Consider the following 26109-nt stretch of genomic DNA (forward strand, 5'->3'; position numbering starts at 1 on the left):
TGTTAATATTTAAAAGTCTAACTATGCATGTTCTCATTGATTCCTGAAGAGCTTGTCAGTTGTCTACCAGATTGAATTAAAGGTAAACACATCCAGAAGCCAAGTCCTCAATTATTTAAACAAAAGCATAAGTGAGAAGTTTGGGGATTTTTGTCAGTGTTATTATATTGGTTAATTTGGGGTTGATACGGCATGACACACCATCATAGATAAGTAAAGTCTGTGCTGAATCTTGGAAAATACATAGAATTTTAGATGGCAAAATACATAAAATGTGAACTATGACTCTAAAATCCATAAATATATTCGTGATAAAAATGAGAACTGATGCCACATTTGTTGATATTGTTTTATTTTTTATTTATTTATTTATTTTGAGGCAGCAAGTCCTGTAGCCCAGACTGGCCTTAAATTGGCCATATCGATAAGATGACCCTGAACTCCTGACCCTTCTGCCTCTACTTCCCAAGCTCTAGGGTCACAGGCCTGTAGCAGCTTGCCTGATCCCTGTGGTAATGAGAATGGAACATTGTGTAGTTATGGGGATGAAACCTTGTACATGCTAGGCAAATACTCTGTCAACTGAGCTACAACCTCAAATCCTGGTGTTTGTTTTGTTTTTACTAAGTACAAATTTGTGTGTGAAACACATGGTCTATGTCCAAAGTGTTCATTTTCTCTTTCTGGGGATCAAACCCTAGCCCTTGCACTGTCAGGTAGGTGCTCTAACTCTGAACTATACCCTGTACCCTTGGAAATAATTTTAAAACCTTTACATTTTTAGACTTATTTTTTGTTATGTCCACGAATGTTTTGCCTGAATGTATGTATATATGTGCACCACTTGGGAGTCTGGTGACCACAGAGGAGAGAAGAGGGCAATGAATTTCCTTGAACTAGAGTTACAGATGGTTGTGAGCCACCACGTAGGTGCTGGGAACTGAACGCCAGTTCTCTGAAAGAGCAGTAAGTGCTCTTAACTGCTGGGCAATCTCTCCAGCCCCCTTGGAAATCTTATTAAAGAGACACCCAGTTCAAGACTGATGAAGCCTTACTTTTTTCCCCTCTTTCTTTCCTTGAAAGCCACTACTGATAAGAATGAAAACATAAATACAAATCCACACCCAGGCTGAAGAGCCTCAAAAGATAATAATCAGTGAAACAAAATATGGGAAAGATAAAGTGCACAGGAATGAAATAATGACTAAAGGAGGTTAGCCACAGGAGGGAATCAAAATTATGCATAAAAGTGTCTTACCAATCATTAGTAACTCACAAATTTCAATGTACAGGTCACTCCAAGGACCCCAGACAGAAGGAACAGCTGTAGCCTGCAGAGTCCAATAAAGATTCCAACAGCTAACCAGTGCTGCCGGGTAAGTCTGGATTTGAAATTTCTCCAAAAGTAACTTTCCACTGAAATCCCAAAGAGGCAGACCAGAGGGTAAAGTACATCCCAGGATTAAAGTGTACAACGCACGATCAAAGACAAAGCAGACTGCTCAAGCAGCCTAGAATCACAGCTCTGAGGGTGAAGGTGAGCCAACAGCAAACCAGGTGCAAGCAAGAATGAACTCAACACTCCTAAGGGGGAAATAACAAACCTGTGACTCTACAAAGTGTAAGCCACAACTCCAGTACAAGTAAAACAAAATACGAGGGTCTGCAAAGAGAGGCAAGAGATGTTACCCATAGCCCAGAGGAAAAACATCAAAACTATAAATTGTCTTGATGTTGGAATTCTAAATGTTAGAAGAGGATAAAGACAAATGAACACAACAAACGAACAGATGGAAAACATCAACAGAGAAACTACAACTGACAAAACTGAAAGGAGCTTCTGCAATAAAGCACTCATCACCCAGGCTCAGAGGCAGAACAGACACAGTCAAACAAGGAATTAGTGAAAATGAAGACCAGTCTAAAGACAATCCCTCAAACTTAATCATGAGGAGGAGAAGCTAAGAGAGTACCCAAAGCTTATGATACAATAGCAAACTGTCTAACACAGAGCCAAAAGGGGAGCAACAGAAGAAGTATGGAAGGGGCACATCCTAAGACTATTCAGTTGATGAAAAAAAGCAAGCCATAGTTTGAAGAATCTCACTGAAACCAGCAAGAAAGATGCAAGTGAGATGAACTCAAGCATATCACAGTCAAACTGCTGACAACAAAATGCAAAAAGAAAGCCTTAGTACTGTCAAATAAAACAACACGCACTATTTAGGGCAGTGGCAATGGCAGCGGGAATGATGGAACCCACAAAACAATATAAAGACAGCCTCAAAATGCTAACAGAAACTGACAACCTTGAATTCTGCCAAAATAGCTTTAAAAGTAAAATCAAAATGAAGACAACAGCAAGAAAATAAAAGCCGGCAGAATTCATTCCTAGCAAACTATACAAGAAATGTTAAAGGAAATTCTTCAAGCATGAAAGACACGGTCCCAGACAGAAAATCAAATCTGAAAGAAATAATACAAAGCACTGGAAATGCAAATATTTACAAAGACTATCAACTGGATTACTTTATGATATTTAAGGCAAAGACTATTGGAATATTTTATGGGACTTACAATTTCAAACAAAATCTAGGATAATTTACCAAAGGCTGAAGAGAGAAAAGAATGTAAACTGTCTTAGGTTTTCACATTGCACATGAAATGCTGTGATTGATCCCAAGATGATTGATGATGATGATGATGATTAGCAAAAGCATACCCTGATCTCTAGAGAAACCAGATGAATGTATTAGAGAGGTATAGGTAACATTAAATAACAGAGACACTGGAGACTATCAACAAATGCTTGACAAATCTATAGAGACTATAGGAAAAGAAGGTGAAAGAATAGATGGGACAAATGAAAACCAAAAGTAAATAATCAGTGTAAACCTACAAGAGGCATTATTGCACTAACTGTAAGTGTGTTAACATTTCTCATTCATGACAGACTGGCCACATGGGTAAAATTAAAAAAAAAACAAAACTGGATGCTGCTTACAAGAAGCATCTTTAAAAATGAAAAGAGTAACAAAGGTATGCTGAAATTAAAAGGATAGAGATATATATTTTGTATAAATATTAATCTCAAGAAGGTAATATAGAAATAAATTAATGTTAGATAAGCTTCAAAATAAGGAATTTCACCAAAAAATGCCATTCTCATTAGTTTTATCACTGGGACTCATAGCCACAGAAACTAAGCCAACAACCAGGGAGCCTGCATAGGACTGACCTAGGCCCTTTGCATATATGTTACAATTGTGTAGTTCAATCTTCTTGTGGGACTCCTAATAGTGGGAGCAGGGACTGACTCTGATCCTTTTGCCAGCTTCTGGGACCCTTTTCCTCATAATGGGTTGCCTCATGCAGCCTTAATATGAGTGGAGGCATCTAGTTTTATTGCAACTTGATATGCCATGTTTGGTTGTTATCCATGGGATGTCTACCCTTTTCTGAATAGAAAAGGAGGAGGAGTGGATGAGGGTGCAGAGGAGAGATGGGGAGGGACTGGGAGGAGAGGAGGGAGGGGAAACAGCAGTCAGAATGAGAATGTAACAAAAATAAAAATGAAATAAAACAAAAAATCCATCAGGAGATAAAGGTGCTGGATTAATTAAAATATATTGACAGAAATTATAACACATAAATGACTAACAGAAAAAGAATGTAAAAAATTATTGTTATGTAACTCAGATAAAAGTAAGATACATGAAGTTGGGAGTGTCTTAGTCCATCTTTTGTTTCTATACTGTAAATACCAGAGACTAGGTAATTTATAAAAAACAAAACTTATTTTGGGGAAGTACAATACATAAGAAGTCCTCCTCCATATCCATCCAATATGGATTGTGCTCCATCGCTCCATGGAAAAAGGAAAACAGGACAGGGAGGGCAGATGAGTGCAAGAAATTGAACTGACAGCTGCAAACTCTTTAATAACCACCATGAGGGTAAAGCCTTGTGACCTACATACATCCCATCAGGACCCATCTCCTAATACTGTTACCCTGGAGATTAAGTTTCCAACACATTCTTATTAGGAACATTGGGAATGTATTCAAACTGCAGCAGAGGAGAAGCATAAAATATAAAATAGCATAAAAAGAAACATAGGGAATGTTGGCAGCAATAAAACAAAACAACAATTATCTCAACAGCAACACTAAAACAACCCAACGACTTTAATTACCCCCCTTTGATGGAGAGAGCCCACCTTCACATTTAAAGGAGTACACTGAAGAACAAGTATGTAAGGGCTTAAATACCATAATCAACTTGCATTTGTATACTTAAAAATGTCACATTATGTTCAAGCTGTGTATATTTACTCTTAAAATTCACTATATATGGCCACACATAAAATGGTAATCATGACTACATAAATGAATAAACTGCAGCCTTTGGTCTCAATATAATGAAGCTATTTTTACACCATCACGTGGCGATACCTTTCTTGCACAAATAAAGCCTGTCTGGCGGTCAGAGAATGGAGTTTGCCACTGTTAACCATAGAGGTCTGGAGGTCTGTACAGACAGACAGGAAGTGACGTAGCTGGGCAGAAACAGGATATTAGCAGGGAGAAACAGGAAATCCCTCTCTTCTCTGATGAGATGATTAGGAGGTAAGGTGTGCTGTGGCTTGCTCCTTCTTTCTGATATCTCAGAATTTCCCTCTATATCTGACTCTGGCTTTTTATTATATAGACCAATTAAGTACTCCTTTTACACCATCATTAATCTATATTAATGATTATGTAATCAATACACAGAGAAAGCAACTTGCCCAAGTTTTCACACCTAGTTAATGCAGTTAATATCACATTAGTACTGTGGCCCAGGTCATTCTGAACTGGAAACTTATATCACTAACCACTGTGCTACTCTACTCCCATGTAGGTGGGGATTTCCTCAAGATAGTCTCTCTCTCTCTCTCTCTCTCTCTCTCTCTTGCTCTATCACTCTCTCCATATGTGATGTGTATGTTTGATTGATACACACACACATATATACATGTATACATGTACATCAGAATTTTAAAAAGAACAGCTACAGTAATTAAAATGTCAGTTGAGTCACAGCATGTAAATAGAAAATCTGAATAGGATCCAGTTCCAAGCTCACAGACAAATGATATTTGCCTCTGATAAAAGTGTCACTAAGAATAACTAGAGTCTCTTTGTAACAGAAAAACCATCTGATAGAAAAGGGAGGGACCAGGAAGATGACTCGGTTTATAAAACATTTACCTTGTAAGCATGAGAACCTAATCCATCCCAGCACCCACAAAAAAAACTCGGGGCAACAGTGTACACTTGTAATCCCAGTGCTGGGGAGGCAGAGGCACAAGCATCCCTAAGAGATGGTTGAACTCCAGATTCAGTGAGAGATCCAATCTCAAAAGCTAGGGTAGAGAACAACTAGGGAAGACATGACATCTGGCTTCCCATGTATGTCATCAACATGAATATGCACCTGTGAATATACACATACATAAACATGTACACAAACACACAGTTAAAAGAAATAACCAACACACCAGAGAATTTAATATTAAACAACTAAAGCATAAAATACTAGACACTGCAAAGAATATTTCTGTTTTATATGGGAAGTGACTTTCTAAGTAAGAAACAAATCATACAGAAGACAAAGGACAGTTTTAACCATATGCAAATCAAAACTTTCAAGCAATTGAAATCACAAAGAAACTTCAAAGACAACCATGGGTATATAGACAACAACTGCAATAAAGTGAGGGTCTAATATCTATTATGCTGGATACCCCTCTCTCATTCTTTGACAAAATGTCTGACAAGAAGCCATTTAAGAGAGGCAGGGTTTATTTTGATTCATGGTTTGAGGGGTACAACTCACCACAGAGAGAAATCGTGGTGACAGCAGATCCATGGTGGCTGGAGTGTGAGGCAGCTGCTTGCTCACATCTCTATGACCAAGGAGCAGAGAAAGCCAGGCTATAAACTTCAACACCTCTTCCCATACTAGATCAAATGACTCTCTCTCCTTCAGCTGCCTGTGGATCTGCATGTAGAACTCACAGCTACTTCTCCAACACCTTATCTGCCTGAGTGCTGCAATGTTTCCCACTATGATGACAATGGATTAAACCTCTGAAACTATAAGCAGGACTCAATTATGTTCCTTTTTAAAATAAAAGTTTCCCAGAAAGAGAACACTGACCAAGTTGGTACCAGGGAGCAGGGTATTGCTGTGGCAAGCCTAACCATGCTGCTTGTTGAAAGAATGTGGACAGTAGGACTTTGGATTAGTAAATCAGTGAGTATTTTAAGTAGGGCTTCATGGACTGTAGCAAATGGTTCTTTGTCCTGCTAGGTCCAGCGTTGCTTCAGCTCCAAATGAACACACGGATGCTATATAGTTACAAAGCTGTTGGCCAATAGACTGGGCTTCTTATTGGCTAGCTCTGTCTTAATTATTAACCCATTTCTATTAATCCATGTATTTCAATGTGGTCTTATCTTACCAGGGAATGCTGGACTACAACTCCTTTGCCTGCTACATGATGACTGCTCAGCATCTCTGCAGAGAGACAGTGATTTCCTGTTTGTCCCTGCTTATATCCTGATTCAGCCCAGCTACATCACTTCCTGTCTGGCTGAACAGCCAATCAGTGTTTTATTAACCAATAAGAGAAATACATACACAGAAGAACATTCCCCATCATCTCCTCTTTTCTGCCTAAATTAAAAAAAAAGGGTTTTAACTTCAACATAGTAAATATATAACAAAACAGTTATCAAATAAGAACTATAGAAACAGACCCTGCATCTGGGCCTGTGTTCCAGTGCCTAGGGATCGCCTTGGAACTGCACAGAGCTTCCAATCCCAATGGGAGCCAAGCAACCCAGATTCCAGGTTTCCTCTCCCACCAACGAGACCAGGAAACCAGAGGAGCCAGGGAGACCAGTGGAACCTCTATTCTGGCGGGTCCAGGTAAAACAGACCCTGCATCTGGGCCTCTGTTCCAGTGCCTGGGGATTGCCTGGGAACTGCACAGAGCTTCCAATCCTGGCTGGAACCAAGCACCCCAGATTCCAGGACTTCTCTCCCACCAACGAGACCAGGAAACCAGAGGAACCAGGGAGACCACGGGACCAGCTGTTCTGCCAGGTCCAGTGCCTGGGGATTGCCTGGGAATTACACAGAGCTTCCAATCCCAGCAGGAGCCAAACACCCCAGACTCCAGGACTTCTCTCCCACCAATGAGACCAGGAAACTAGCTGATCCAGGGAGACCAGGGGACCTGCAGTTCCAGCGGGTCCAGGGACCAGAACGAGGACAAGGAATAGAAGAACTACCAGATTATTGGACTTGTTAGCACCCACCAAAAGCAACTTTGGTCCCGTAACCACCAGACCAGTAAGGGGCTCTTTCTGCACCCACTAGAAGAAGAGATGGGAAAACGACAATACAAAAACACACTCAGCAACAAAAAAAAAAAAAAACAAATATGATACCACCAGATTCTAGAGACTCCACACCAGCAAGACTCCAACATTCCAATGCAAATGAAGCAGAAGAGAATGACCTTAAACCCACTTTCATGAACATGATAGAGGCCTTAAAAGAGGATATAGGAAAATCCCTCAAAGAAATGGATAAAAAACAAACCAAAAAATGCAAGAAATGGAAGAAAAAACAAACCAAAAAATGAAAGAAATGGAAGAAACAAACCAAAAAAGGCAGGAAATGGAAGAAAAAACCAAAAAATACAAGAATTGGAAGAAAAAGCAAACCAAAAAATTCAAGAAATGGAAGAAAAAGCAAACCAAAAAAGGCAGGAAATAAAAAAAAAACCAAAAAATTCATAAAATGCAACAAATGGACGAAAAGATAAACCAAAAATTGCAAGAAACAATGCAAACAGTGCAAGGGTTTAAAACTGAAATAGAGACAATAAAAAAAAACAATCTGAAGAAAGGCAGGAAATAGAAAAGCTGGACAAATGGTCAGGTACTACCGATACAAGCATTACCAACAGAATACAAGAGATGGAAGAGAGAATCTCAAGTGTTGAAGATACACTAGGAGAAATGGATTTATCAACCAAAGAAAACCTTAAATCCAACAGATCCTTAACACAAAACATCTAGGAAATATGGGACACCATGAAAAGACCAAACCTAAGAATAATAGGTATAGAAGAAGGTGAAGAAAACCACCTCAAAGAGGCAGAAAACAGATTCAACAAAATCATAGAAGAAAACTTTCCCAACCGTAAGAAAGACATGCCAATGAAGGTACAAGAAGGTTACAGAACACCAAATAGAGTGGATCACAAAAAAGTCCCCTCGCCACATAATAATCAAGACCCCAAATGTACAGAATAAAGAAAGAATATTAAGAGCAGTTAAGGAAAAGGGCCAAGTAACATATAAAGGCAGACCTATTAGAATTACACCTGACTTCTCCATGGAAACTCAGAAAGCCAGAAGGTCCTGGATAGATATTCTACCAACACTAAGAGACCATGGATGCCAGCCCAGACTACTATACCAGGCAAAGCTCTCAATCACTATAGATGGAGAAAACGAGACATTCCATGGCAAAACTAGATTCAAGCAATACGTATCCACTAACCCAACCCTGCAGAAAGTTTTGGAAACTCCAACCCAAGGAAGTTAACTACAACCAGAAAAACATAGGCATTAGAGAATCCATCTCTACCAACAGCCAAAAGAACAAAGGGGTGAAATTCCACACATAATTCCACCAACAACAACCATTGCAAATGGAAGAAGAATGAGCAATCAATGGTCATTAATATCCCTCAACATTAATGGCCTTAACTCATCCATAAATAGACACAGGCTAGCAGAATGGATTCGAAGACAGAACCCATCCTTCTGCTACATAAAAAAAACACACCTCACCCTCAAAGACAGACATTACCTGAGAGTTAAAGGTTGGGAAAAAATTTTCCAATCAAATGGACCCAAGAAACAAGCAGGGGTAGCAATCCTAATATCTAACAAATTATACTTTAAAATAAAATCAATCAAAAGAGATGAAGGAGGTCATTACATACTCATCACAGGTGAAATCCACCAAGATGAAGTGTCTATCCTGAACATCTATGCCCCAAATACAAAGGCTTCCACATTCGTAAAAGAAACATTACTAAAACTTAAATCACATATAAAGCCCCACACAGTTATAGTGGGAGATTTCAACACACCACTCTCACCACTAAACAGGAATACCAGACAGAAACTCAACAAAGAAGCAAAGGGTCTAATAGAAGTAATGACCCAACTGGGATTAACAGACATCTATAGAATATTTCATCCACATAAAAAAGAATATACCTTCTTCTCACCACCACATGGAACCTTCTCAAAAATCGACCACATACTTGGCAACATATCCAACCTCAGCACTATCAAAAAAATTGGAATAACTCCATGCATCTTATCAGACCACCATGCTTTAAAATTAGAATTCAACAGCAACACAAATTGCAGAAAACCTACAAACTCATGGAAATTGAATAATGCACAACTGCACCATTCTTGGGTCAAAGAAGAAATAAAAAAAGAAATTAAAGACTTCCTCGAATTCAATGAGAATGAAGACACAACATACCGAAACCTATGGGACACTTTGAAAGCAGTGCTACGGGGGAAGTTCATAGCACTAAGTGCCCACATGAAGAAACTGGAGAATAGTTATACTAGAGAATTAACAGCACAGCTGAAAGCTCTAGAACACGAAGAAGCAAACTCCCCCAGGAGGAGTAGACGCCAGGAAATAATCAAATTGAGGGCTGAAATCAATGAAGTGGAAACTAGGAAAACAATACAAAGAATCAATGCAACGAAGAGTTGGTTCTTTGAGAAAATCAACAAGATAGACAAACCTTTGTCCAAACTTACCAAACAGCAGAGAGTGAACATGCAAATTAACAAAATCAGAAATGAAAAGCAGGACATAACAATGGACTTAATGCAGAGAATCATCAGGTCATACTTTGAAAACCTGTACTCCACAAAATTCGAAAATTTAAAGGAAATGGACGACTTCCTGGATAGCTATCACTTGCCAAAATTAAATCAAGAACAGATAAGAAATTTAAATAGACCTATAACCCCTATGGAAATAGAAACAGTCATCAAAAGTCTCCAAACTAAAAAAAGCCCAGGCCCAGATGGCCTCAGTGCAGAATTCTACCAAAACTTCAAAGAAGAGCTTATACCAATTCTTCTCAAAGTATTCCATGCAATAGAAGCAGAAGAGTCGTTGCCAAACTCTTTCTATGAGGCTTCAATAACCTTGATCCTCAAGCCACACAAAGACACAAGTACGGAAGAGAACTTCAGACAAATATCCCTCATGAACATTGATGCAAAAATACTCAATAAAATACTGGCAAATCGGATCCAAGAACACATCAAAACAATCATTCACCACGATCAAGTAGGTTTCATCCCAGGGATGCAGGGATGGTTCAACATACGAAAATCCATCAACGTAATCCACTATATAAACAAGCTAAAAAACAAAAATCACATGATCATCTCACTAGATGCTGAAAAAGCCTTTGACAAATCCAACACCCTTTCATGATAAAGGTCTTGGAGAGATCTGGGATAACAGGAACATATTTAACATAATAAAAGCTATATAAAGTAAACCAACAGCTAACATCAAACTAAATGGACAGAAACTCAATGCAATTCCTCTAAAATCAGGAACAATACAAGGCTGTCCACTCTCTCCATACCTTTTCAACATTGTACTTGAAGTTCTAGCCATTGCCATACAACAACAAAAGAGAATCAAGGGGATACAAATTGGGAAGGAAGAGGTCAAACTTTCACTGTTTGCAGATGATATGATAGTTTACATCAATGACCCAAAGAACTCTACCAGGGAACTCTTACAGCTGATTAACACCTTCAGCAAAGTGGCAGGCTACAAGATCAACTCAAGAAAATCAGTAGCCTTACTATATATAGATGATAAAAGGGCTGAGAAAGAAATCAGAGAAACATCACCCTTTACAATTGCCACAAACAACATTAAATACCTTGGGGTAACGCTAACCAAACAAGTGAATGACCTGTATTGCAAGAACTTTGAATCTTTAAAGAAAGAAATCAAAGAAGCCCTCAGAAAATTGAAAGATCTCCAATGCTCTTGGATAGGTAGGATCAATGTAGTAAAAATGGAAATCCTGCCAAAAGCAATCTACAGATTCAATGCAATCCCCATTAAAATCCCAGCACAATTCTTCACAGACCTTGAAAGAACAATAATCAATTTTGTATGGAAAAACAAAAGACCCAGGATAGCCAAAACAACCCTGATCAACAAGGCAACGTCTTGAGGCATCACCATCCCTGACTTCAAGATCTATTATAGAGCTATAGTCCTGAAAACAGCTTGGAATTGGCACAAAAACAGACAGGTAGACCAATGGAATCGATTGAAAACCCTGATATTAACCCACACACATGTGAACATCTCATCTTTGACAAAGAAGCTAAAAATATGCAATGGAATAAAGAAAGCATCTTCAACAAATGGTGCTGGCATAACTGGAGCTGGCATGTAGAAGAATGCGGATCGATCCATGTTTATCACCATCCATAAAACTTAAGCCCAAATGGATCAAAGATCTCAACATAAATTCAGCCACACTGAACCTCTTAGAAGAGAAAGTGGGTGGTACCCTTGAATGAATTGGTACAGGAGACAGCTTCCTGAACATAACACCAGTAGCACAGACAATGAGATCAACAATTAATAAATGGGACCTCCTGAAACTGAGAAGCTTCTGTAAGGCAAAGGACACAGTCAGCAAGACAAAAAGGTAGCCCACAGAATGGGAAAAAATATTCACTAACCCCACATCTGACATAGGTTTGATCTCCAAAATTTACAAAGAACACAAGAAGCAAGTCTCCAAAACACCAAAGAATCCAATTAAAAAGTGGGCTGCAGAACTAAATAAAGAATTTTCAATAGAGGAGTCTAAAATGGCTGAGAGGCACTTGAGAAAGTGCTCAACATCCTTAGCCATCCGGGAAATGCAAATCAAAACAACTCTGAGATACCATCTCACTCCTGTCAGAATGGCTAAAATCAAAAACACCAACGACAATTTATGCTGGAGAGAATGTGGTGAGTGCCAACTCATTAATAGCCACTTTGGAAATCAGTATGGAGATTCCTCAGAATAATGGGAATAAACCTACCACAAGACCCAGCAACTCCACTCTTAGGCATATATCCAAAAGATGCACATTCATACAACAAGGATGTCTGTTCCACTATGTTCAGTCAATCAATGTTTTATTCATTAACCAATAAGAGAAACATACACACAGAAGAACATTCCCCATCAATGGACCATACTAGTAGAAGTTTGTAAGACAGTGGAGCTGAGAGTAATATAGATTAATTATGACAGCACAATTCAAGAGGTTTGAAAGAATACTAGTAAGTGGCCTAGAGGCTGTTCTTGTGATATTTTAGCAAAGAAAGTACATTTTTTTCTGTCCTGCCTGAAGAAATGTCCCTTAGACTAAATAGAAGAGTTTTATATTAATAGTGTTAGCAGAGGAGATTTTAATACAGCCTAGTATTGACTGAGTCATGTGTTATTAGTTCCCACTCTTGTGCATATCTATAATGAAAAGGAGCAAGCTGAGCAAGGAAAAATACAAAATGTACAGTTTGAGGAGGAAAGGAGCACCTGGAAGCATAATGGAGTTAAGTACAAGACTTAAAGAAATAAAAGTTTAAAGAAAAGCTTGATGTTAAATGGAGTAAAGGTGGCCGGGCGGTGGTGGCACATGCCTTTAATCCCAGCACTCGGGAGGCAGAGGCAGGCGGATCTCTGTGAGTTCGAGGCCGCACTGGACCGATAGCCTCAGAAACAATACAGAGAAACCCTGTCTCGTAAAAACCAAAAAAAAAAAAAAATGGAGTAAAGGCAGTGGTAAGAACCCATCCAGCCTAGCTTCCAATTTGTAGAAATGAATTTTGTAAAACGTTTAAGCAATGAATGAAATCACTGACAACAGAAAGCTGGTGCAAATGTAGTGGAAGTAGGGCACCATATTCCAGGCCCAGTAAGGTATGGGATTTAGCAGCTTCAGTCATGTGGTTTTGGCTTTAGAGTTAAGGATATAAGGAATGGGTTATGAATCTCCCTTCATGGCTAAGGAAAGCCACTGAAGTCAGGCATGTGTCAGGAGTGTCCCTGAATGGAGGCCCAGGGAGGTCACTGTGTGAAGCTGAAACCTGGATTTCATTGGAAACCCCAATATGTTGGAGATTCCAGAGTCATGAGATACATGCTAAGAAGAGCTGCTAACAGAGAGTGGAACCAGCCCAAGAAAAGGAATTGTGGGGAAGTATAAAACTGAAAGCTGCAGAACTGAAGAGTGCTTTGACATCAGACATAAAGATACAGAGTTTGGAGTTTGCTCTGCTTGTTGTCAGTCTTGCTTTGGTCCAGTATTTCCTTACTATGCTCCCTTTCCTCCCTTTTAGAATGGTAATGTATATCCTGTGCCATTGCATGTTGGAAGGATGTGATCTGCTTTTTGATTTTGATTTTACAGGGGGATAACAGTTAAGAGATTGCCTTGAGTCTCAGAAGAGACTTGGAACTTTTAATCAGTGTTGAGATTGTGATAGATTATGAAGACTTTTGAAGTTGGGCTAAATGCATTTTGAATTATGATGTGGCTACAAAATTATGGGGGGAATGAAATGTGGTGGTTTGAATAAATATAGCCCCCATAGGCTTATAAGAAGCGGCACTATTTGAAAGGATTAGGAGGTTTGCATTTTTGGAGTAGGTATGGCCTTTTGGAGTAGGTGTGACCTTGTTGGAGGAAGTGTGGCCTTTTGGAGAAAGTGTGCCACTGAGAGTAGACTTTGAGGTAGCAAAACCCAAGCCAGGCCCAGGGATCATCTCTCTTCCAGCTACCTGTGGATTTTGATGTAGAACTCACAGCTACTTCTCTAGCATCATGTCTGCCTCAATGATTCCATGATTTTCATCATTTTGATAATATATTAAACCTCTGAATATAAGCAAGCCCAAATTAAATGTTCTCTTTTGTAAGGTATCTCTTCCCAGCAATAGAACACTGACCAAACACCCCTTCCAACATAAATTGTAATTAGGACATTAGTCTTTCAGTTTTCTTAAATGTTCCTCATGATGTTAATACAGAAAGATTGATTTGAGGCGTATTCCTGCTTCAAATATCCTATAGTAATCACCAAAGAAACACTAGAGTTACCTAAAGTTACATTCAGAATGTGTGTGTGTGTGTGTGTGTGTGTGTGTGTGTGTGTGTGTATACCCATGCAGGAAATATAGGCAAGGTTACCAGACTAGGAGAAGGCTGGAAAGAGGAACACACAGAATGAGTCACCAGAGAGATGCCATGTAGCTACTGGGAAGGTAGGACATCCAGGCATTCTCCAGTAAGCCAAGACCACATGGAGATACATAGATTTATATAAATGAGTTAATTATTAAGAGAGAGCTAGCCAATAAGAAACCTGAGACATCAGCCAAACAGTTCATAATTAATATTAGCCTCTGTGTGTTTATTTGGGACTGAATGGCTGTAGGACCAGGCAGGACAGAAACTTCTGTCCACATGTGGTGACCAAACATTTGGCAAGAATTTCCACATAAAACCTGACAAAAGCTTAAAAAGGATTCTGAACCCACAGAAACAGAACTGCACTGGGCTTCCTGGTTTCACAATCTCATGTAGGCCATGGTGTAGAGATGCCGTGGCATTCAGGCTTCAAGCACAGCATGCTGCATTGGAGATTTAGCTTTATTCATACAGACAAAAAGGTATATGGGCAGTATACTATAAGCTGCTTGATGACGGAATAGACCAAAGGCAAGGTGGTGAGCACAGCTCCCAGAGCTATTGGTAAGCACACCCCCCACCACACTGGAAAGCCTGGAGCCAGCAGCCAAAGCCCCTGCTTTAATCCTAGCCACTCGGTTTAGCAGACTAAAGACTCATGTGGTCAGAAAAAGATAGATATACAGTAAAATTCAGAATAAAATCCTCTAAATGTTTTACAGTGTGTTTCAAAATATACGTAGGCTTGGGAGAGAAAAGAAAAAGGATAGAGAAAGTCCTCTAAAAAAAGAAATAAAGTAGCTGGGTATGGTGGCACATGCCTTTAATCCCAGGACTCTGGAGGCAGAGGCAGGCAGATCTCTGATTTCAAGGCCATCCTGGTCTACAGAGTGAGTTCCAGGCCAGCCAAAAATACACACCCTGTCTCAAAAAAAATAAAAAAAAAGAAAACTAAAAATAAAAGTAGAGTAATAAAAAAAGGCCACATAAAGATGGAAAACACAGAGAGTCTGGATACTGTATGCTATTGTGTTGTCTTTGAATTGTTTGACTACTGAGGTAGGAGCAACAGCTGCTAAAAGACATTTGATTATAAATGCTGCTGGATTAATCCAACCTATATATTTTGAAAATGCCTTGACTTCAAAATTTAAGTCTTAGGACATGTTACTCTGGAAAAGAGGTTCTGCTTTTGTTTCCACAGAAGATGAAAAACTGTGGATTCCTTCCAGACTAATATCGTTTGATCAAGTAAGACCTCCTGAAGCAGTGGCCCAGGTGATCCAACAGCGGAGACCATGCAGTGTCACAGACCACTGCAGCCAGGACTTGGCCAAGATTCTGGAATTTCTCAGGTTTCCCTTGGGATTGACAGCACCCCCAAACAGCAGGAAACAGTTTAGAGACAACCACAACCAAATTCCCAAATATTGTTTATAAATATTTGTTTTCATTTAAACAGGGTTGGTTATAAATGGTTAATAATCACAGTTGATCTCTTTCTAACGAAAAAAGGGAATATGATGTAGAAATGAATACTTTGCATTGGTATGGATTTTGGTTTACTGATACAAATTAAGGTCAATTGTGTTATACATATATTTCTACTCTTGTTGCAGTATTATGTCTATATGGCTCTTTTAAAAAGGCAATGTACAATTAAGTACAGATTATAGATAGTCACTTTTAATAGTCAAAACTTTATAGTTATGTTAGTCGAGTTTTTTAGAGATATAGAGATATATTTCAAATGGATAGGTATTCTTCAAAACCTTCCAAAGACCTATAGACTATTGCATTTAAAATGGTTTATTAGGGTTTTTCGTGACAATGAGATATAACTACTCCTGGCAATACCAATTACGTTAGAAAAGAAGATGGGCATTGAAGAAACTTATTATGGAGTTTGCCTTCAACATGACAAAGATATCCATTTTGGACAATAAACTTCTCTTGCCTGGACTGCCTGACAGGATGCTGTCCAAAATGGACAAACAGGTTACTAAGGAAAGTGACTGTTGAACTTGCCAAGGGATAGAATGGTCCTTCAAGGTTACTGCTTCATCAAAAAGCCTGTCAGACATTCTAGGCCTACAGGCTGAAGAGGAACACCCCAACATTACAGAGGAACTTGGGTCACTGCCCAGGCAGCAATATGTCTCTATCAATTCTAGAATTTATATATTGCCCTTCTTGGGTCTTTGATGGGGTTGAAGACAGTTATTGTTATTATTTTCCTTAGTTATGATAAAAGGTAAGTTACGTATAAAACTTGAGACTCACAAAGATAGAATAGATGATAGAATATTCTCCTTAAATTTTGCCAAACATTAGTGAACTAAATATTGTAACTATAGTTCTTGCTTAATAACTGTTTTGTTATATATAACTTTGCTATGTTAATGTTAAAACCTTCCTTTTTATTTAGATAGAAATGAGGAGATGATGGGGATGTTATTCTGTATGTTATTAATATGTGTTTCTCTTATTGGTTGATGATTAAAGTTATTTCATTCACTGAACAGGCAGGGTGTACCCAGGCAGAAAATATAGGTGGGGCTACCAGACTAGGAGAATTCTGAAGATGAACGAAGAGAATGAGTCACCAGAGAGATGCTGTGTAGCTACTGGGAAGGCAGGAGCACCTGGGCATTCTTTGATAAGTCAAGAATACGTAGAGATACATAGATTAATAGAAATGGATTGATAATCAAGAGAGAGTTAGCCAATAAGAAGCCTGAGCCATTGGCTAAGCAGTTTATAATTAATATTAGCCTCTGTGTGTTTATTTGGGACTAAATGGCTACAGGACTGGGTGGGACAGAACCTTCTGTCCACAAACATCCATGTTGATAATGACTAGTTCTGCATAAAAATCATGAATCTTTACCATAAACTTATTTAAATTATAAGTAGCATGAAGCATGCTCTACAGAGCTAGTTCCAATACAGCCAGGGCTACCCAAAGAAACCCTGTCTTGAAAAACAAAATCACACAAAGTAGCATAAAGAAGAAAAAAAACACCAAATCTATAATATCTAATTATATTACCTCATCACTCCACGAACAAACAAACAAAAATACCATTAAAGTTTCTTTTTGTGGGTCCTTAGAGTGATTTTTATCATAGCTAGAAGAACAAATTAAATGTATCACATCACCACATGAAAACATCCATGCACACTGCTGTCGCCTGCCTTAACACTTAGTCAAGAGATAGTTAACCAGAATTTCTAACTGTAATAACTGTTTATGTTTCCCACTGCTCCTAAAAAGCTGTGCTAATCTACATGTACTGTCATCTTGCTGTTTTCAGTGGCATATCTTGCATTTCTACAGAAGTCACATGCTGAAAGGTAGATTTGTTCTTTGTATTTCCATCAGATCTCTGTTCATAGCCCTTGCCCATTTTCCTATTGAGTGGCTTTTCTCTTTTCTTATTGACTGGTGGGAGGAAGCTCTCTGAATATAAAAGGTGTTAGAGCTCTTCACACTGTAAAATGAGAATATCACTTCCTGACTGAATGGCTACAAAGATTTAGTCATCTAACATGACAAGTGGCACAGCAGGTACTAAAGCTCTCCTCCACCCTTCTATAGTCACCATATATACATTGGGTCAATTAAAAATTATCTACATGTAAACACATACCAGCATTTTCTCAATGACTTCTTTCATTCCCAAACTTTCTAAATCCCAGTGCAAGGCTCAGCTATCCTGTAGTCCTGAGAACTGCATGCTTCTTCTTATTATCACACTGGGGTATTAGGCATCTTTTCACTAGTTTCTATCACACCTCAGTCACAGGAAGGATGAGAAGTGGTGGTTTTGTGTAAAAGTTTGCTCTGGGATTGAAACATTCCATCCTGTAGGAAGCTCCTCAAACAGGAAGGTGGCACAACTCAAAATAGCTTGAGGAAGTTCCTGAAACTGACCAAATCCAATAGACCCATCTCTGCCAGAGTAAGTAATAAAAGCTGAGACTCCTCAGCTGCAAGGAAGCTGAGTTCTAAAGACTCTGAGACCAGTAAATCTGCAAAGAACACTTGAGACCAGACCAAATGCCCAGAAACAATATGAGCTGCCTGGAAGAGGTTTAGACCAACCAAGGCACCTGGAAATGATACTCTGCAGCCTGTTGAGCTACCTGTAGTCTGTGCTATGTTTGTTGTGGAGGGCTTTGGCAATAAAGCTGTCTTTGAGCCATTTCTGCTTTTATAAGCAATCCCTCACCCATACTCCTGTAAGTAACCCCACTAAAACTCATTGGTTCACCATGCTGGACTTTGGTAGTATCCGAACTTTGGTTTGTCATGGGCTCATTATCTGAGGTGAGTAGACATCTCCCCAAGAAAAGTTTGTCACATAACAAGAGGAATGAAGAGATGAGCTTGTACAGTAATCTTTTTGTCCTAGGCATCCATCACACATTACATCAACTCGCGTTTAGAGCACTTTTCCTGGGTAAGATCACATCTTTATCCCTAACAGGACTTAACTATGTAATCATGTGTCATTATGTCCACCCTTCTACAGGATGCAATGTTATAGCTATAGGCCTCTCTGGGCAACTCTCTGAGGGAAAAGTAATGTGCTATACAAATTGAATTGTAGTTTCAGAGTTTCGGTTGGACAAAGAGAAGCCAAACACTTTGTTAAAAAAAAAAAAAACAAAAAAACAGTGTACTCATCCAAGGCATAGCTCCCCTAATTACAAATAGATTTGTCAAAAAAAAATCACAACAGCATTATGCTTAATTGTCAAAACCATTATCAAGCAACACAAGAAACTAAGCAGGGTTTCAGTCATACGCAGATATCTTGTGGTGGTGAGAACAAACAAATGCTCTAGACAATGTGGGATGAATTGTCACACAGCGAGACAAAAGTCACACGGATGCATGCACACTGTGAGCCCATTCATGTTGAGTCAAAAACTTGTGTTAGGGTGGCCAAGGAAGTAGGCTCAGCAGGCGGGGGCAGCTCTGAGCTGCTGCAGTTATGAACAGGGTACTTTTCTTTGTATATGTTATTTTTGGATTGAACTAAATGAAATTTCCAGTTTTGTAGGTCAAAACAGTCAAACACCTACAATTTCATATGGTTCAAACTCCCATTGCAATGGAAACATACCTTTAAACCCTTCTGGTAAGGCAGAAAGAAGCATTCAGCATTGACTAGCTCATTCCCAGGTTTCTGGAAACTGACCTAAATGTCCCTACTAAGTGGGTCCTACTCTCTGTGCCTCTGTTTTCCAAAGAAACAGTGTAACACCAGCCCCCAGCTTCTATGGAGTCACTTGGGATGATTCTGGCCCCAGGCTTCCCTGTGGCACCTACCTACAGCATCTTCTCACTTGCCCCCAGAACCTCAAAGCCCCCCTACCCCATCATGGTCCTAGCTGAACAAGAGGAGCTGTCTGTCAGCAGGGTTTGTCGCTCTTCCATACATGGCACCAAGATGATCATTTTTAAAGAAGCAATATTGCAAAGATAATTTTTATATTTATAAACACTACCCCAGAAAAGCAGCAGTGCCAAGCTTTTAGAAGCCTTGTGTGGCTCATAAAAGGCATCATCTTTATAACTGACTGAGATAACTGTATCCACCAGTTCCAAAGCTGATGGTCCCTTTTTGTCATTTCCCTGTGGGAAAGCATCATCAATTCTGAGAATTCTGGGCACAGACATCTCATTTTACAGTGGCCAATATCATTTCAAACAGAAGCACTATTTGTCAGCCAGTAGGGAAGATGCATTTCTACATGTGTAGGGACATGTGTAGGGACAATTGTTCCTACATGTATAGATGAAGGCAAGAAGGTATTTAATAGAGAAAGTTCCCGAGTGTGGGTCTAACTGAACTCCATGACTCTGAAGGCAATAGGAGCAGACTGTTTTCATTAACACATTATCTGATACAGGTGTCTGTGACACTTTCGGTATGTTGCTTCTCTGACAGTAGGTCTTAAATTGTGTATGTTTTTACATTTTCTTCTAGAGCACACTTGATATTTGCTATCACTGCATATAATTTTGTATCAAGCCTAAACCACCTTCTTTAGACTAAAAAGAGAATTGTAGCAATATATTCACCTCCGTGCCTGTAACAGTGACCATGCCTTTTGGGCATGGTTACAGGTGAGGAACTTGACAGGTTTAAGGAAAAGGTTTGGGACTTGGGACTTGGAAGGCCCCTGCAGTCATGGAGGCAGGGCTGCATCCTTGGAGCAGGAATGCCACAACAGTCACTTGGCTATTTTCCATGTAAGTTCTTCTACTCACTAATCATTCATACTGGGCTGGTGAATCCTTAATTCCCATGTCATCACCATTGTCTTAGAATTGCTATTACAAAGTGCCCATAGGATGAGTCCTCATTATGAAGACCCAGTTAGAGACATCTTGTTTATACTCTAACAAATAAAGCTTCCCTGAAAACCGGAAGGCAGAGCTAGTGCCACTAGTTAACTCAGCAGTCTGGAGGTCTGTACAGACTGGAAGTGAGATGTCTAGGCAGGGAGAGGAAGTGATCAGGTAGGAGGAGACAGGAGCTCAGTCTCTTTTCAGCTGGGAAGTTATTTATTGAGGTAAGCTGTGGCTGTGGCTTGCTCCTTCATCTCTCTGATATTTCAGCATTTTCCCCTATATCTGACTCTGGGCTTTTATTATTAAGACCTACTAGAACTCATGCTACACGATGGAGTAGAGCCCTCCAACCCATCTGACAGCAAGACCCATGAATAAGCTATTTGGGTTAGGCTCATTGAGCTTATAGTAAGTTGAAACTCCAGGCAGACAGACTAAAAGGAATCCCTCGAAATATACTTAAATGACGTTATTCTTTGCTAGAAACCCCACACTAAATAATTTATAATAAGAATGCTATTATCTATCTACAGAATTTCCCTTCACATTATGGATTCATTTTAATATAGGACAATAATGGCATTAGCTTTTTTTGAGCACCTACAGTGAAATGAACACTGTCTCAGTAATAAGCACAAGTCTGATGTTCATGAATATCACTGCATATTCATATTAAATGAATGGGGACACAGAGATTTAAGCTGGGTAAATAATTTGCCCAAAGACTCACATAGCTTATAAGGGGCAAAGTCAAGACAGAAACTCAGGCAACCTATGGCTAAAGGCCACAGTCATAACAACTAGACTGTAGTACCATTCACAGACACTACATCTATGTAATAAGGGTTAATGAGAACAAGTAGAGAAGACAGTTGCATCTACTGTAGGCACTAAAAGCACCTGTTCTAATGAAATCCAGTGTGCTATTATCTCCACTTCTCATATAAAGTAACTAAGGTTCAGAGATTCAAAGCAATTTGCTAATTAGTGACAGCAAAAATCCAAACATGAACTCGTATAGTTCTGAAGCCCATGGTCTTCCCTTATACCACTTTGCTTCCAATACATCATTTGCAGCGTGCTATAAATGGCAACAAAACTACTACAGGTACACTATCACAGAAGAGACTAATGCTGCAGTAGTTAGCCAACCCCCACATCTCAGTTAGCAGAGAACTACCTTCTGTTCCAGAGTCCACCTGCAATACCATAAGCCTCCAAGGCAGCTCTCTTGGTGGCCCTGTCTCGAAACTGTGTGTGTCAGCATACAGCTCCATGCTCTTCCCTAAGGAAATTCAAGCGGCCTCTACCCAGTGCTCCATGGACTAGGCTCCCTGCCTGGCCTCATTTAATCCCTCAGCAGGGCCAGGGAGGGCAGCTTTTTCATATGCTCAAAAAGGAGAGAAGAAGCAGAGGAGACCTTTAAAGGACAATGCTCATTTGTTAAAACTTCCTAAAGCCTAGTCGATGGAAAGAGTGTCTGCTCAAAATGCAGACTCCAGCATTCCTTTCATGCCAGTCATAAGTTATCAAGTGCTGAAGTTCCTTTCATGTCAATCCATAGGTTAGGAAGTGCTGAGCTGAACTATGGGTAACTCTGACACAGGTGGTCAGCAGGCCACCCTTGGAAGTAGCTTTGTTCTGCACAGATGTAGCACGCGCAGATTTCTAGGAAAATGACCATCGGAAGCTAGGTCAGAGGGTATCGTTCAAGCCCATGGCTAGGTCACACGGGGACCAAAGGGGAAAGGAAAGAAGATGGAGATGTGTCCTAAACCCTAGCACAGCTGCTGGCAATACAACACCAGGCAATTACAGAAATGACTGAGCATAAGACCAACTAAGAGCAGTACTCACACACTTCCCTGCTCTGGGCTGAAGCGGAGCAGCAATGGTAGAGACACACACTGCTACCCACAGAAGTGAACAAAACCTGTGTCACCAACAAAATGGTCCCTTAACACCACTGGGTAAATATCTGAGCAGATGGCTCTTTGTTCCAAATCTTCAGAGCCTGGCTGTAGAAATGGCACAGTCTACAGAGTGCTTGCCTCGCTCGATTGAAGTCCTGAGTTTGATCTCCATACCCCAGGTTAAAAAACAACAACAACGAAAAGCTGGACATAGTGGCATATGACTATAACCCAGTACTGGGAAGATGGAGGCAACTGGATATCTGGGACTCACTGGCTAGCTAGTCTAGACTGCTTACAAAGTCCCAAATCATTAGAGACACGGAAAAAGTGAAGTGTCTGAGGAACACACACACACACACACACACACACACACACACACACACACACACACCTCCTAGCCTCCTTACATTCTAGGCTCATTTCCTATCAGAAACATCCTACCTTGTCCATGAAACACAGTCTGTAGCTACACCTGGTGAGCTGTTCCCAGTTCAAACTGCCTGCAGGCTGCCAGGCCTTTACTCAGCAGGAATGTCCTTGAGTCCAGGGCTGCCTCACACACCTGGCACTGGATGCTTAGGTGAGCAGTCAACTCTGGGCATCACTCCCTGGCATCTCTCCCCACCTTCTAATCACTTCCTGGGTTAATTATCCCTCCTTTGCACTAAGCTGAGCATTTTGCACCAACTACCAAACTAACCCAGGCTAGATTCCTACAAATGTCCTACGTGACGTTCATGCCTGTGTATGGTATGTACTTGTGGGAGTGAAGAAGGCATTATATCCCCTGGAGTTAGACTTAAAGGTGTATGTGAGATGCCCTGTGTTGCTCTTGGGCACTGGATTTGGGTCCTCTATAAAAGCAATACGAGCTCGTAACTCCTGAGCCACCTCCCCAGCCCCTGTAGGTTACCAAATTATTGGTACTGGCAAACCTAGGGCACAGGGCTGATGACCAGGAGTTCAGAGCCGATGTGCAAGGTCCAGCTCTTGCTGGCATTTGTAGAAACACTTGCTGATTCTCTCCTGATGTCTTGGGTAACAGCTTATTCCAATCCCTGCATAGGAACCATAGGGCCCCTGAAGCCCACAAGCATCAGAGGGCTAACACTACCCTCAAAGCTGTACTTGGCCCTCTTACACTCCCTGAACATGCAGTTCCAGTAAACATCATCCTGTTAAGCTGAAGTTGAGGTGCAGCCCTAGCAGCACTGGTGTTTACAGCTCTTCTTCTTCTGTGGTTGTTTGCTAGCTAAGTTTTGAAGCAGGGTGGCCCCAAAGGCACTGAGCCTGAGACTCCTCTCTGCAACTTGAGTGCACAAATCCCGGGCACCGTACTTGACCTCCTCACAAAGGGCTTTCCCGCAAGAGTTGTCAAGGGACAGCTCACAGGCCCTTGGGCCCAGAACGTGTTTCATTAGCTCTCCCTTAGAGTCTATAGAGAGCAGATCTGTGGATCAGCTGACATGACATGCCTGCTTCCAGGCAGGGAAATGTGATCAAAGAGCAAGCACATTTTTAGGAGAGGTTTCTTTGGAGCAGAGGTTCTCAACCTGTGTATGGGTCGAGACCCCTTTGGGGGTTGAACAACCCTTCATAGGTATCCCATATCAGATATCCTGTATATCAGATACTAACATTACAATTCATAACAGTAGCAAAATTACAGCTATAAAGTAGCAACAAAATAATTTCATGCTTGGGGGTCACCACAGCATAAGGAACTGTATTAAAGGGTTGCAGCATTAGAAAGGTTAAGAACCCCATGCTCTAGAACATGAGTTAGGAAAGAGAGGAGATGCTCTTTCCAGTTTAAAACTAGCCTCTCATCCTGGGAGATAGGGCAGACATGACAAGTTCAAATGGGTGATGAACTATATCGTTTGTGCCAGTCAGCATAGGGGAGACCAGATTCAGCTTGCCTGGAGGGACTTCCAAATATCCTAGGGCTGTGAAGACCACCGACAGTGAATTGTCACTCAAGTCTCCTCCTCACTACAGTGCTGCCAAGAGGAAGAAGCCTTCCTTCCCAAAGCTAGCCTCTGTCAAGGCGCCAGGAGCTTATCTGAGAAAACAAGGGGTCATCTGTGCCCCTGCTCCTGCTAGGCTCTCCCGGAAGCCATTATCTGCGGGAGCCCCAGCCCCCAGCTTGCCTTCAGTGCCAATCTGCTCTTTGTAGGTAACATTTAAATTTCATAGGAAACTCAAGAATCATGCCAAAACACAATCAGTGTCCATGTGTGTCCTGCAGTGGGAGGTGGCTGCAGATCCCCCACTGAGTACATAGGGGACTTTGGAGAAAAAACTGAAAAGTGATGTTTTGTTTAATGTAACAATCGTGGAAGAACCCAGACACATATAAACATTATCTACCAAGTTTTCTAACTCACTACACAAGCGGTTGTATATTTGTAAACATTGCATGAGTGTTTGGAAGAATATTTTAAGAGAAATGTAAGAACATATAAATATTTTCCATGTGGCTAGACCCTTTTTAAAACAAGTATTCTCCGAAGCAACTCGGGCAGATAGCCTACGAGTCTATTTCACTTTATTCCTGCATTTTTCTTTTTGTACAGACATTCTGCCAACAAATGTTAGATTCTACCATGCACTAAACACCAGTCTGTCATTTTTAGCACATAATAATTGAATGGGGTTTTAGCCTATCTGCCAACTGGAAACTGCCCAGAAGCCACTCCTTGGAATGTTTACTCCAAAGGTACAGAGACAGAGGGAGAGGAGGGGAAAGGACTTCATTTTTTTCAAATGCATCAAGATCCAACTGAAGTTCTTGCTCCTTGTTCCCAGAGAAGAACACTAGTGTTCAGTCAGAAGGCAGCATGGGGAGGGGTGCATCTGGGGAGCTCCCAGCCTTTTTTGATGGTGTGAATGAATCCTCAGGATGAAATTAATCCCGAGTTTAAACACATGTGCATGCACACACACACACACACACACAGAGAGAGAGAGAGAGAGAGAGAGAGAGAGAGAGAGAGAGAGGGAGGGAGGGAGGGAGGGAGGGAGGGAGGGAGGGAGGGAGGGAGGGAGAGGGAGAGAGAGAGAGCAATACTTTCCATGCATATACCCCGAGGTGCAAAAGTGGTCTTTGATACAGCACACCTGCCATGGTTGGGGGCAGCAATTCTGAGGGGGTCCTGTTTGTCTTCATGGGATACCCCCTACCCACACATGTCCCAAGACCCCAACAAATGCAGAGAACCCGTGCAACTTTAATATTTAAAATGTGTCAGCCAGCTGTGGGTAGGAGAGAGAAAACCTGGCCTGCTACTGGAGGGACAAGTACAGATGTGTCCGCCTTGGTGGCAGGTACTTAAGGCTGGCTAGCAGACTGGTTTAAACAAGATAGACTGGAGAGATGTGATGGCTCTCTGTGGTGAGCCTTAGGACCAGTGAGAGGCAG

The 26109-nt window shown here is 40.6% G+C and overlaps 1 protein-coding gene across 1 annotated transcript in view; it reads right to left on the reverse strand.

Moving 5' to 3' along the window:
• Nucleotides 1-26109, reverse strand: part of Plpp4 (phospholipid phosphatase 4) — a 133208-nt gene that overhangs the window by 106186 nt on the left and 913 nt on the right. The gene's annotated exons all lie outside the window — the stretch shown is intronic.

Source organism: Mesocricetus auratus, unplaced genomic scaffold, assembly GCF_017639785.1.
Source record: "Mesocricetus auratus isolate SY011 unplaced genomic scaffold, BCM_Maur_2.0 Super-Scaffold_4256, whole genome shotgun sequence".
In the NCBI taxonomy this organism is placed as follows: Eukaryota; Metazoa; Chordata; class Mammalia; order Rodentia; family Cricetidae; genus Mesocricetus; species Mesocricetus auratus.